We start from the raw sequence: 13913 nt of genomic DNA on the forward strand, positions 1-13913 counted from the left end.
CAGCTCCACAGTTCTTGTCACTGCCTGGCTGTCTGTGAAATGCTGTCTTGAGAGAAAAAACACAATCAGTCAGTCTTCCAATCTCCCCTGCAGTTTTTTGTTTTGCATAAGTTCTGTGCAGCTTGCCTCCCCCTTCTCCCCCCCCCCCCACCTTTCGTCTCTCCTCTGCTCATTGTGAACCTGTTCTTTAGATTGTAAACTCGTGGGTGGAGTCAGTTGAGTTCTTTCTTTGTTTACACTGCCTAGGTTCTTTGGTATTTAATAATACATGTTTTTAACATTGTGTCATGTTACGTACGTGTACCGGAGTACAATTCTTGCAGGGGAAGTAAAGATGAGCTGGAGTCACGTGTATGTCTGTTGCGATGTAGTCAATACAATACAACTTAATGGTTTGTCACTAGAGGGGAGGGATGGTGGCTCTGTGATAGAGCATTTGCCTGGCATGCAGATAGGGTTGCCAATCCCCAGGTGGGGGCAGGGGATCCCCTGGTTTGGAGAGCCTCCCCCTCCACTTCAGGGTCATCAGAAAGCAGAGGGGGGGGGGAGTGTCTGCTGGGCACTCCATTATTCTTTCCATTTGAGAGCCAGTTTGGTGTAGTGGTTAAGTGCATGGACTCTTATCTGGGAGAACCGGGTTTGATTCCCACTCCTCCACTTGCACCTGCTGGAATGGCCTTGGGTCAGCCATAGCTCTGGCAGAGGTTGTCCTTGAAAGGGCAGCTGCTGTGAGAGTCCTCTCAGCCCCACCCACCTCACAGGGTGTCTGTTGTGGGGGGGAGAAGATAAAGGAGATTGTAAGCTGCTCTGAATCTCTGATTCAGAGAGAAGGGCGGGATATACATCTCCAATTCTTCTTCCCTATGAAGACTGATTCCCATAGGGTATAATGGAGAATTGATCTGTGGGTATCAGGGGAGGCGCTGTTTTTTGAGGTAGAGGCACCAAATTCTCAGCATAGCATCCGATGCCTCTCCTTAAAACACCCTCCAAGTTTCAAAAGGATTGGACCAGGGGATCCAATTCTATGAGCCCCAAAAGAAGGTGCTCCTATCTTTCATGATTTCCAGTGGAGGGAAAGACATTTCAAAGGTATGTTGTCCCTTTAAATGTGATGGCCAGAACTCCCTTTAGAGTTCAGTTATGCTTGTTGCAACCTTGCTCCTGCTCCACCCCAAAGTCTTCTGGCTCCACCCCCAAAGTCCCCAGATATTTCTTGAATTGGACCTGGCAACCCTGCATGCAGAAGGTCCCAGGTTCAAACCCCCCGCATCTCCAGTTGAAAGAGCCAGGCAGTAGATGATGTGAAAGACCTCTGCCTGGGAACACCAGAGAGCTGCTGCAGTCTAAGTAGACAAGTCCGATCTTGCCAGTCGAAGTAGACAATACCAATACTTCCTCTAAGCTGTGGAGGCTTGTGAGCAAAAAACGTACTTTGTGAGCTACTGGCATTAAAGTTGTGAGCTACTACATAAATTAGTTTACTCTTGGGCCATTTTTTCCTGAGCTAAAACAAAAATGTGGGAACTGGAGGCTTAAAAACTGTGAGCCAGCTCACACTAACTCAGCTTAGGAAGAACATTGGACAATACTGACCTTGCTGGACCAACCAGGATTCAGTATAAAGGTGGCTTCTTGTGGAGCAACATCCCAGAAGTGAATCTGGAAGAAACACCCAGGCTGTGGACTCACACACACTAAATACTGCACCTTCAATCCAAATCCAATGCCTTTTCCCACTGGATTTTGCCAGCTCACACAGCAAAATCTAGCTGGAAAGTGCAATGAAAGTGAATTGAAAGTGCATTATTTAGTGTTATTTATTTAGCCGACACGGCTGCCTACTGGGAATTATTTAGTGTGTGTGAACACAGCCCCAGATTGCACCAATATATCACAAGGGACACAACAAGAAGACAACGATCAAGTTAAAGTAAGAAACAGATAACAATTGCTCCCAAAATGACCTAAGATTAAAAAATGTTGCTTTTTTTTGGGGGGGGGGGAGATAGGTAGTTAGGAACATACTGCTCAAGACCTGACAGTAACAGTAAATAAAATTACAAAATGCTCAGAATCTGTACAAAATATTTCTGACACAGAATCAAGCACGGATCTGCCAGGCAGACCGCTTATTTCACCATTATGCAGGCTGGTTTCATTTTTCAGTCAGTGGTAGGTGGGCCAGGCCTGCCACTAGGCAAACTAGATGATCGCCTAGGGTGCTAGCCTTCCGGAAGAGACAAACTGGGCACCCCCCATGTGACTTGGTGAAGGTATCAGCGCAAGGGGGGTGGGGCAGCAGAAGTTAGCCTTGCCTAAGGTGCCATATAGGGCCAGCCCTGGTAGGCAAGAGGGGCAGTGCAGAAAGGAGACTCAACAGCAGTAGAGGCGTGCTTGACAGGGATACCAACCAACCAGAGGAGTTCCTGCAGATGGAATCATCCCCATCTTTGTGCTCACCAGGGGTGGAATTCTAGCAGGAGCTCCTTTGCATATTAGGCCACACACACCGCTCTGATGTAGCCAATCCTCTAATAGTTTACAAAAAAAAGAGTCTTGAAAGCTCTTGGAGGAATGGCTAAATCAGATGGGTGTGGCCTAATATGCAAAGGAGCTCCTGCTAGAATTCCACCCCTGGTGCTCAACATTTACACCTTCAAGTAAACCAAATGATGGACCATTTCATTGGCTTGCGGAGGACTTTCCTGACCCGACATACCACAAGACCTGGTTGCCTGAGCTATTCGGCTCTCTGGGTCCTTTTGCTAGGCCCCTAGGGAATGGCTTTGCGTGGACCTGCTGGAAGATAGGCAGGGGACATGAGTGGTGGGAGAGGCTTGTCTCCTCCAGTTTGGTATTAGGGTTGCCAATCCCCAGGTGGGGGCAGGGGATCCCCGATTTGGAGGCCCTCCCCCCGCTTCAGGGTCGTCAGAAAGCGGAGGGAGGGGAGGAAATGTCTGCTGGGAACTCTATTATTCTCTATGGAGATTTATTCCCATAGAAAATCATGGAGAATTGATCCACAGATATCTGGGGCTCTGGGGGGGGCTGTTTTTTGGAGTAGAGGCACCAAATTTTCCGTATAGCATCTAGTGCCTCTCCCCAAAATACCCTCCAAGTTTCAAAAAGATTGGACCAGGGGGTCCAATTCTATGAGCCCAAAATAAGGTGCCCCTATCATTCATTATTTCCTATGGAAGGAAGGAATTGAAAAGGTGTGCCATCCCTTTAAATGTGAGGGCCAGAACTCCCTTTGGAGTTCAATTATGCTTGTCACAGCCTTGATCTTGGCTCCACCCCTAATGTCTCCTAGCTTCACCCCCAAAGTCTCCTAGCTCCACCCCCAAAGTCCCCAGATATTTCTTGAATTGGACTTGGCAACCCTATTTGGTATAGTGGTTAAGTGTGCAGACTCTTATCTGGGAGAACCGGGTTTGATTCCCCACTCCTCCACTTGCAGCTGCTGGAATGGCCTTGGGTCAGCCATAGCTCTCACAGAGTTGTCCTTGAAAGGGCAGCCGCTGTGAGAGCCCTCTCAACCACACCCACCTCACAGGGTGTCTGTTGTGGGGGAGGAAGATAAAGGAGATTGTGAGCTGCTCTGAGACTCTGAGTGGAGGGCGGAATATAAATCCAATGTCGTCATCTTCTTCTTCTTCCCCTCTTTAATTGGCACACAGAGCTGCGCCTCTTGTGGGACTGCATGGGGGACTGAAGGAAATGCTTCGCTGGCTTCTCCTCACTGGCTGCTGAGATGTGCGAAGGTAAGCATTCTTCCTGCCCCACAGACAGACAGGAAGGATAATTGAATGATTGATTGATTGTTTGAATGTGTTTATATATCAAAACGCAGACCTGATGATGGCCGCAAGGCAGTTAAAGGAGCAGAGGAGGCAGAGTTGTGGTTTCATTCACCCCTCCAGACAGTAAACACACACACACACACACGCAAGCAGAACAGACACTGAAGATGAAGCTCCAAGCTGTTCTCCACATTAGAGAGAGCTGCAGATTTAGGATGTCAGTGAGTTGGATCCAGCCAGTTTTTCACTCAGTCCCACCTAATTTCCACCTTTAGTACAACTCAGCCTAACATGGCTTCTGTCACTGTAGGTCCCGTCATAAGTGGTGTGGGGGGAGGGAGTTGGTGTCAAAGGGTCTCCCTTTTCTTCTTCTCACTAGTGAACCCATGAAGCTGCCTCATACTGAATCAGACCATTGGCCTGTCAAAGTCAGTGTTGTCTACTCAGACTGGCAGCAGCTCTCCAGGATCTCAGGCAGAGGTCTTTTACATCCACTATTACCTGATCTTTTTAAACTGGAGATGCTGGAGATTGAACCTGGGACCTTCTGCATGCCAAGCAGATGCTCTACCACTGAGCCACAGCCCTGTGTTCAAACTGGTGGGGAAACTGCTTGGATCTAACCTAGTGTCTATAACTTCCAGAAGAAGTACCAAGCTTCCATGACTTTTCAATTATCCTCTTCTACTATTGGGGGAAACGAAGACAGGCAACCACGTGCATGCAGGGCTTCTTTTTTGTAGCAGGAACTCTTTTGCATATTAGGCCACACAACCCTGATGTAGCCAGTCCTCCTGGAGCTTACACTGACCAGCAATGGCTCCCAGGCAGGGGTCGTTTTGTAGAATAATAGGTGGCGGAGCTCATTAGCATCTCATTAGCATATGCCCCCTCAGCTAAAAGCAGCCTGTTGCAAGAAAAGAGAGCCCCGGGCAAGCGAGGCCTGCTTGGGCTGGTTAGAAATCCAGCCAGCCCAACCAGGCCTCGCCTGGGCCACCTTCTTCGGTCAAAAGCCAGCAAGCCACCCATTGCCCAAAATCACATAAAAAGTGGAGAAAAGGTGATGCAGGCTTCTCCAGGGGTTAATGAAGGCTGCTAGGTGCGTGGCAAAGCTCCTGGTGGCTGGCTGACTGCCCACTCTCCTAATCTAGGAATAGTTATGCAGCTGTACCTACTATTCAATGGACCAGGTAGATGGGGAGGAAGAGGGGGAACCCTCAGAAATGTTCAAGAGCTGTGCTCCTGTAAGCTCTTGCTGAATCTGAGGCCTGCTCCCAGGTTTCAGGTAGAGGTATTTCACATCATATATTATCAGGAATTTTTTTTGTAGCAGGAACTCCTTTGCATATTAGGCCACACACCCCTGATGTAGCCAATCCTCCTGGAGCTTACAGTAGGCCCTGTACTGAGAGCCCTGTAAACTCTTGGAAGAAGAAGAAGATATTGGATTTATATCCCGCCCTCTACTCCAAAGAGTCTCAGAGCGGCTCACAATCTCCTTTACCTTCCTCCCCCACAACAGACACCCTGTGAGGTGGGTGGGGCTGGAGAGGGCTCTCACAGCAGCTGCCCTTTCAAGGACAACCTCTGCCAGAGCTCTGGCTGACCCAAGGCCATGCTAGCAGGTGCAAGTGGAGGAGTGGGGAATCAAAACCGGTTCTCCCAGATAGGAGTCTGCACACTGAACCACTACAGGGGAAGAAGGTCTATGAGAGCTATGGCTGACCCAAGGCCATTCCAGCAGCTGCAAGTGGAGGACTGGGGAATCAAACCCGGTTCTCCCAGATAAGAGTCCGCACACTTAACCACTACAGGGGAAGAAGGTCTATGAGAGCTATGGCTGACCCAAGGCCATTCCAGCAGGTGCAAGTGGAGGAGTGGGGAATCAAGCCTGGTTCTCCCAGATAAGAGTCCGCACACTTAACCACTACAGGGGAAGAAGGTCTATGAGAGCTATGGCTGACCCAAGGCCATTCCAGCAGGTGCAAGTGGAGGAGTGGGGAATCAAACCCGGTTCTCCCAGATAAGAGTCCATGCACTTCACCACTACACTAAACTGGCTCTCCAAACTGGAGGATTGGCTACATCAGGGGTGTGTGGCCTAATATGCAAAGGAGTTCCTTCACCACAGTCTTGATCAGAACATGTGGATCACTCTGTTCTAACTCTGGTGCCTAAAGCATCCTTTCTCCCATCCTGGCCGTGCTATGGTATGATTACCAGGGTTGCTATGCAGAGGCAGGCAATGGCCAACCGCCTCTGAATCTCTCTTGCCTTGAAAACCCTACAAGGTCACCATAAGTCAACTATAATTTGTCAGATCTTGGAAGCTAAGTAGGGTCAGCCATGGTGAGTATTTGAATGGGAGACCTCCAGGGATTACCAGGGTTGCTATGCAGAGGCAGGCAATGGCCAACCACCTCTGAACCTCTCTTGCCTTGAAAACCCTACAAGGTCACCATAAGTCAACTATCATTTGTCAGATCTTGGAAGCTAAGTAGGGTCAGCCATGGTGAGTATTTGAATGGGAGACCTCCAGGGATTACCAGGGTTGCTATGCGGAGGCAGGCAATGGCCAACCACCTCTGAACCTCTCTTGCATTGAAAACCCTACAAGGTCACCGTAAATCAGCTGTAACTTGACAGCACTTCCGACCACATAGAATGGGGATGTTTTCTCATACCGGCCTAAAATCTAGGAGGGAAGCTCCCTTGGGTGAGAGGTGCAAATCCCTGGATATTTCATCCTAATAAGCGATTAGCCCTGACATGGATACAGCAGGATAGTCTGATCTTGTCAGAGATCAGAAGCTAAGCCAGGTTGGTCCTGGCTAGTATTTGGATGAGAGACTTGCAAGGAATGCCAGGTTCGTGATGCAGAGGCGGGCAATGGCAAACCACCTCTACCTGGAAAACCCTATGGAGTTGCCATAGGTTGTCTGGAATTTGACAGCACCCTCCAAAATATATATATTGCTGGGGGAATTGTTTCCAATTGCAGCAGATGGAAGGAATTTTAGACCGATTTCGCATTAAGCTTGTTCCGGATGGAGAGCCCTTTTGCTACCAGGGCTTCTCTCCATTTTCTCACAAGTTGCCCTGGAGCTGCAAGTTGGCATATCGCTATTCCGCAGCAAGCGAGATCCTCTGACAAGCGGTTTCCACTTGCTGCAGAATAGCAGTGTGCCAACTCGCAGCTCCGGGGCAACTTGTGCGAAAACAGAGAGAAGCCCTCGTAGAAGCCACCCGGAACAAGCCTAATGTGAAATTGGTTTCAGACTGAAAACTCTTTCTGTTAATCTTATACTTGCCCGATTCTGGATCCAACAGAGGATAGTTTTCTTGCATCATGGAACTGGTTTCCTTTTCTTTACATACATGAAAGCCACCTGCTGAAATACAGCCAGGACAACTATGGATTCTGACGTACAGGGTGTATATGTGGGTGGGACTACTACACAGACACTATTCACCGATATTTTGGTATCTGAGGCACAATTTACCTATATTTAAGCGTATGCCTGATTGGAAAGAGGCAAGCTCAGGGGAGTGGCGAGTACAGAGGTACAAGGAACCTATCCTGAAAGTGGGCATCTTAGCTGCATTTATGTTTCAGGTGTGATGGAACAACTTCACACCAGAGCAAGTTTGGTGTAGTGGTTAAGTGCGCAGACTCTTATCTGGGAGAACCAGGTTTAATTCCTCACTCCTCCACTTGCAGCTGCTGGAATGGCCTTGGGTCAGCCATAGCTCTCTCGCAGAGTTGTCCTTGAAAGGGCAGCTGCTGTAAGAGCTCTCTCAGCCCCACCTACCTCACAGGGTGTCTGTTGTGTATGTGTGTGGGGGAAGGTAAAGGAGATTGTGACCGCTCTGAGACTCTGAGATTTAGAGTATAGGGCAGGATATAAATCCAGTATCTTCTTCTTCTTCTTTAACTCCAACAGCTTCCAGGAGAAACAGTTTTTCCTCTCTCAGCAAAGGTTGGCTGAAAGAACATTCAATCATTCAGAGATGCAGTGTGTGGATAGTTTATGAGTATGCAGAGTAAAGACTCTTACAACTCAGAGGATAAAATAATAAGAATTACCCACTTTCTATATATAGGCATGCTTCTGATCAGAAAGAGGCAAGCTTGGAACAGCAACTCACGCAGAGATACAATGGGCACCCTCTTCTCCTGTTTATTTTTCTTACCTGATAGTGTTGCTCTCGTGTTGCCCAAAAAATCTACGATGCCCAACTGACCACAGACTACAGCAAGGTGGAGAAAGGTACCCATGTATGAGGATAACTCCAGAATAGCGCCTTTGAGTTTCTGCAACAATAGCACCTTTCAATGGACTTTGTAGGAATAATTTAAGTGGAATGCACTTTCATTCATCCATCCTGTCATTCACTCACTTGCTCGCTGTATTTTTCTCTCTCGCTGTCATTCGGATGAAATACTTGAGCTTAAAAAAAAAAAAACCCATTTACAAGAGGCAAGAAGTTTCCAGCTGTTGTATTTGACAAAGACCTCCAGGAGAAGAACGCCTCAATTATTCTGTGAATGTAGACAGAGCCCCACCCCGACAATACCCACACACATGGCAAAGAAATATTGCTTCTCGGAAGAGTCTGGGTGCGCTGTTCCATATCTCAAAGGCAATTGGACTCTTATGAGAGCATCTGAGGGTGGTTATATAATGCACTTCGCCTGTCATTCAAGGTTGCATGCTTGCACAAGGCGTGGAGCTCCTTATTAGAAAGCAACCACTTCGCTGGGAGCAAAAGATCCTACGCCTATTCCGAATATGACAGTGATTCGGGCATCGAAATGTGCCCAGGCATCAGGCTTTCAGTTATCCTCTCTTTTATGCTTCAGTTCTGGAGGGCACTGCCAGAGGCAGTGTGCCAGACTCCAAGCACTTTGGCCACCCTCATTCACAATGCTACCTAGAATCTGGGCTATGGTATAGCACAGGGGTGTCAAATGTGTGGCCCGAGGGCCAAATCAGGCCCCCAGAGGGCTACTATCAGGCCTGTGAGCAACTCACTGTCATCTCCTCTCTCTCTCTCCTTTGCTTCCTTCTGCATCACAGCTTGCTTGGCCAGGCTTGCTGAATCGCACAGGAGCTAAAGAGCAAAGCCTCTATTTTCTTCATTGACTGACCAGCACATAAAGCAATTTATCTACAAAAGCTCACAGTGCTCAGCCATTTCACGTTTTCCCCTGGGTCTTAGGCTCAAAGCATTGATCGTGAGATTTCTGTAATGAATGTCAGTAAATCAAAAGTAGGTTTGCAACTTACATAAATACGCCCGAATAACATACTTGAGATTGCTACAGCACAGACATTGTCTCCAGATTTTGTTGTGTAAAACAATTTTTATTATTCTGCAATATATTGTAATAATATTCATCAACCATTATTAAAAAGTTAGTACAAATACATTACATTTTCCCTCCTCCATCCCCCCCTTTTCATGACCCCCGCCGGTGTTTTTTACTTAAATTTCATTTTCTCCACATTTTGATGAAATAATTCAGAGCAAGAAGTGTCAGTTATCAGAAACTGTTAAATAAACAAAATGTTGCAAGAGTGCTCATTGTCATGGGTGCTGGAAACCCTGCAGAAGAAGCTGAGCCTGCAGAAGAAACTGTGCCCCTGCCACCTGCACCAGTGCCCCTGCCACCTGCACCAGTGCCCCTGCCACTGGCACCAGTGCCCCTGCCTCCTACTGGGGAAGATCCAAGCCCCCCTGCCTTGCCCTCTCGGGTGGCTCATGTGCGTGACCGCCTGCGTCAGGACCTCAGGGATCGGAGGAGGGCGGCACGCTCACGAGCAAGACGCTCCCTGAGCCCTGAGTTCTAAAAGGATCCTGGCCCCTCTAGGCGTGAGGATGCTTGAGTCTCAGCAGGATCCAATTAGTCCAAATGGGCAACAGACAGCAGAGGGCTATATATCTGTGGGCTTTGGGGGAAGCAACTAGTCTCTTACCTGACGTTCTAGCATCCACTTTGGCGTCTGACTTTGGCTTTGACTTCTGGACCCCCCTGACTACGGCTCCTGGACCTCTGACCTGCGAAACCTGGACTGTGATTCGGCATTGGTGTATTGGACCCTCTTTGCTCCCTAGCTACAGACCTTGGACTGCCCCTGGACTTCGCCTGACCTAGCCTCAGCTTGTGACACTCATCTTTTAAGCATATTTTATTTTAAGTTTTTAAAAAAAAAAAAAAAAATCTTCGTGTCCTTTATCTTTCTGTATCCTTTATACATGTTATATCTCCACTACTTGGCATTACATTTTACGACACGCATGGCCCAGCCTGACAAGGTGTCATTTATGTCAGATCTGGCCCTCACAACAAATGAGTTCAACACCCCTGGTATAGCATATGTATGCACCTAATATCGTAACATGTCTATTGGTACCTCTGTAACAAGGAAGGAAGAAAGGAAGGAAGGCAAATAGATTGAGAAGGGAGGGAGAGGTGGAAAGAAAGCAATTTTGAATGCATACTCCAAGCGGCCATTTGGCTTGCCTTGAAGAAATGATATAAAGAGACAAACGCCTCCTTCAAGCCAGCCAATGGGATGGTGGGGGCTTTGAGAGCTACACGATATGTATAAAAGAGCCACATGTGGCTCCCAGGCCATGGTTTGGCCACCCCAACCTAGAGGAATCACAGTTACAGACAGGCAAGTGGGAAGAAAAATACACTAATAAAGAATAACATCAAACCTATGTATGTCTTATTAATAATAAGTATGGGGATAATAGAAAAAACCTGACACAACAAACCTTGTTAAACAAACCGCATCGTATACAATTCAAAGACAAGAGATCTCTTTGAATATGAAGAAATGACAATTTGTAAACTTAGTCCAGAGTAAATAACAAAGTCCATGACTCCATAAGACCGTATGAAGGTTAAAAGTCCAAAGAGCCATTGAAAGACCATTGGTCTGAATCCAAGAGTAAATAGACCTTCTTCCTCAGCACAGGTAAGTCTTTGGACATACAACTACAATTCCAGTAGGGCATTGGTGAGGAGGACTGGTGGAGGCCAGGGAAGGTACAGTAGTGGGTTTCTCCTCTTTCTTCCTCCCACCACGGATCACGAGGAAGGCAAAGGTAAAGGGGTAGTCTATAGGCCTAAGTCAGCCTGATCTCATCAGATCTCAGAAGCTAAGCAGGCTGGCCCTGGTTAGTAAGTGGATGGGGGACCACCAAGGAAGACTAGGGTTGCTATGCTCAGGCAGGGAATAGCAAGCCCTCTGTGTTAGGTTCTTGCCTTGAAAACCACATGAAGCTCCCTTATGTTCAACCACACCATTGGTACATACAGCTCAATATTGTCTACTAAGACTGTCAGTGGCTCCCCAGTAGGGTTGCCAATCCCCAGGTGGGGGCAGGGGATCCCTCGATTTGGAGGTCCTCCCCCCATTTCATGGTCATCAGAAAGCGGGAGGCGGGGGGGGGGAAGGGAAATGTCTGGCAGAGTTGTCCTTGAAAAGGTAGCTGCTGTGAGAGCTCTCTCAGCCCCACCCACCTCACAGGGTGTCTGTTGTAGGGGGAGAAGATATAGGAGATTGTAAGCCACTCTGAGTCTCTGATTCAGAGAGAAGGGCAAGGTATAAATCTGCAATTCTTTTTCATTATTTCCAATGGAGGGAAGGCATTTAAAAGGTGTGTGGTCCCTTTAAATGTGATGGTCAGAACTCCCTTTGGAGTTCAATTATGCTTGTCACAACTTTGCTCCTGGCTCCACCCCCAAAGTCCCCAGATATTTTTTGAATTGGACGTGGCATTTCCCTTCCCTCCCCCTGGTTTCTGATGACCCTGAAGAGGGGGGAGGGCTTCCAAACTGGGGGACCCCCTGTCCCCACCTGGGGATTTGAGAACCTACTTCATGCACAGTTGGAGAATATATTCATATCACCTTTGAGTGTTGTACAAGTCTTTACATACTCCTTGGAAGCCTGGAACTGTAACCCACCTGGGGATTGGCATCCCTATTGTAAGACATAGCTTATACTAGGAACTTCATGTGCCACATGCCTGAGAGGCAACATAGGAGAAAAGCTTAGGGAGGGAAAAAGACTGGCTGAGAAAAAGACAGGCAGCAGAAAGAGCATGCATCAGAGATGTGGGGCAAGAGACAGAGGAAAAGGACTTCTGTCACAGTTCACTGCTTATGTGAACTGTGTCATAGAGCCAATGTGGTTTGGTGTTGGACTAGGGCCTTGCTCAGATCCATACTCTGCCATACCTGATTAAGGGAGCTTTGATTCTTGAAAGTTTATATTCCCAAAATCTTGTTGGTCTCTAAGATGCTACTGGAGTCAAATCCATTTGTTCTATGGCAGACCAATACGGCTACCCTTTGAATCCAACTCTACCATGGAAGGTTGCTCAGTGTCCCTGGTTTTTCACACTTGCTCAGCCAGACTTTTCTTACAAGGTTGTTGTCATGAAGATAAAATAGAGGAGGAGCCACATAAGCCACATTGGAGACCAATTGAGGGGAAAGTGGGGTATAAATTAAATAAATAGAATAGGTATCCTTTGCTTGGGGGAGGGGTTGTTGTGTGTTGGAAGTTCCCTAGTGAAACATTGCCTGCAGTACTTTCTTTCTGAAAGTTCACCCTAACTGTTGTGGTGATTTGTGGGGGAACACTCTCTGTTAGCCATAGGGAAGAGGGCGGTGACTCAGTAGAAGAGCCTCTGCTTTGCATGCAGAAAGTCCCAGGTTCAATCCCCACCACCTTCAGTTAAAAGGACTAGACAATGGGTAATGCAAAAGACCTCTGCCCTAGACCCTGGAAAGGCACTGACAGTCTGAGTAGACAATACTGGATGGGCCAATAAGCTGATTCAGTATAAGGTAGCTCCATGTGTGTTTTGAGGAGGGCCCATGGCTCAGTGGTAGAGCATCTGCTTTGCATGCAGAAGGTCCCAGGTTCAATCCCCAGCATCTCCAGTTAAAAAGGATCAGGTAGCGGGTGATGTGAAAGACCTCAGTTTGAGACCCTGGAGAGCAGCTGCCAGTCTGAGTAGACAACGCTGAACTGATCTGATTCAGTAGAAGGCAGCTTCATGTGTGTTTTGAGGAGGGGCTGTGGCTCAGTGGTAGAGCATCTGCTTTGCATGCAGACGGTCCCAGGTTCAATCCCTGGCATATCTAATTAAAGGATTAGGTAGTATGTGATGTGAAAGACCTCAGCCTGAGATTCTGGGGAGCTCTGTCCCATCTGAATGGAAAATACTGATCTTGATCTACCTGATTCAGTATAAGGCAGTTTGGTGTGTATAGGAGAGACCTCATGATAGGGAGCAGAAAGGACTTCAGCTCCCACCAAAAGTAGGATGGCTTTGAGAAAGCTTTTGTCTTACATGTCTCTGGAACTTTGAAGGCTAAGGTGATCTGAAACAGAGACTGACTATGAAAGGGCTCCTGGACATCAAAAGTTTGAAAAGCACAGTGTTGGAGGATAGATGCTTCTGCCAGTAAAGGGGATTGTCCAGAAGTTAGTGCTGCAGCAAACAAAAGGATAAATCCTGCTTTATTTTGGGGAAGAGGCACAGACTTTTCTTGGGCAGTCTCTTTCTTGGGAGCTGTTGCATTCACTTTTGAGGGAAATTTCAGGAACTCCGTTTTGCTGGCACAGGTAGAGGTGGAAAAAGGGTGTCAGTGAAATGCACAAGACTGTCAAAAAGCCAACAAGCTGAAAGGCTCCAGCAAAGGCCGAGCCCATGCTAATCCAATCAGAGCCCACGAAATACTCCACATGAGACATCTCCATCACAGAACCAAAATTAAAATCTCTGAAATTTGTCCAAATGACTCCTACTTCTTCCTGGTCCCATGGAAATGTTGTTTTACCATGAATGTTTTCCAAGACATCATTTTGAGTTTTTAAGCCAGGTCTTATCCACTCAGACCAAAATGGTTCCATGAATGCACATCAAAAGAAAAGCAAAATTAGAAAAAGTTCCCACCGGATATAAAGATATATTCCAAGGCTTCAGTATTTACCTGTGAGTTTTTACCCATTAATCTTAAAACATAAGAGAAGCTATGTTGGATCAGGCCAATGGCCCATCCAGTCCAACACT

The 13913-nt window shown here is 47.4% G+C and overlaps 1 non-coding gene across 1 annotated transcript; it reads left to right on the forward strand.

Annotated features, from left to right (window-relative positions):
• The first annotated feature begins 12912 nt into the window (after positions 1-12912).
• TRNAA-UGC (transfer RNA alanine (anticodon UGC)) lies at positions 12913-12981 on the forward strand. Its single transcript has one exon. It is a non-coding gene; the product is annotated as a tRNA-Ala (tRNA).
• The last annotated feature ends 932 nt before the right edge of the window (positions 12982-13913 follow it).

This window comes from Heteronotia binoei, chromosome 7, assembly GCF_032191835.1.
Source record: "Heteronotia binoei isolate CCM8104 ecotype False Entrance Well chromosome 7, APGP_CSIRO_Hbin_v1, whole genome shotgun sequence".
Taxonomy (NCBI): domain Eukaryota; kingdom Metazoa; phylum Chordata; class Lepidosauria; order Squamata; family Gekkonidae; genus Heteronotia; species Heteronotia binoei.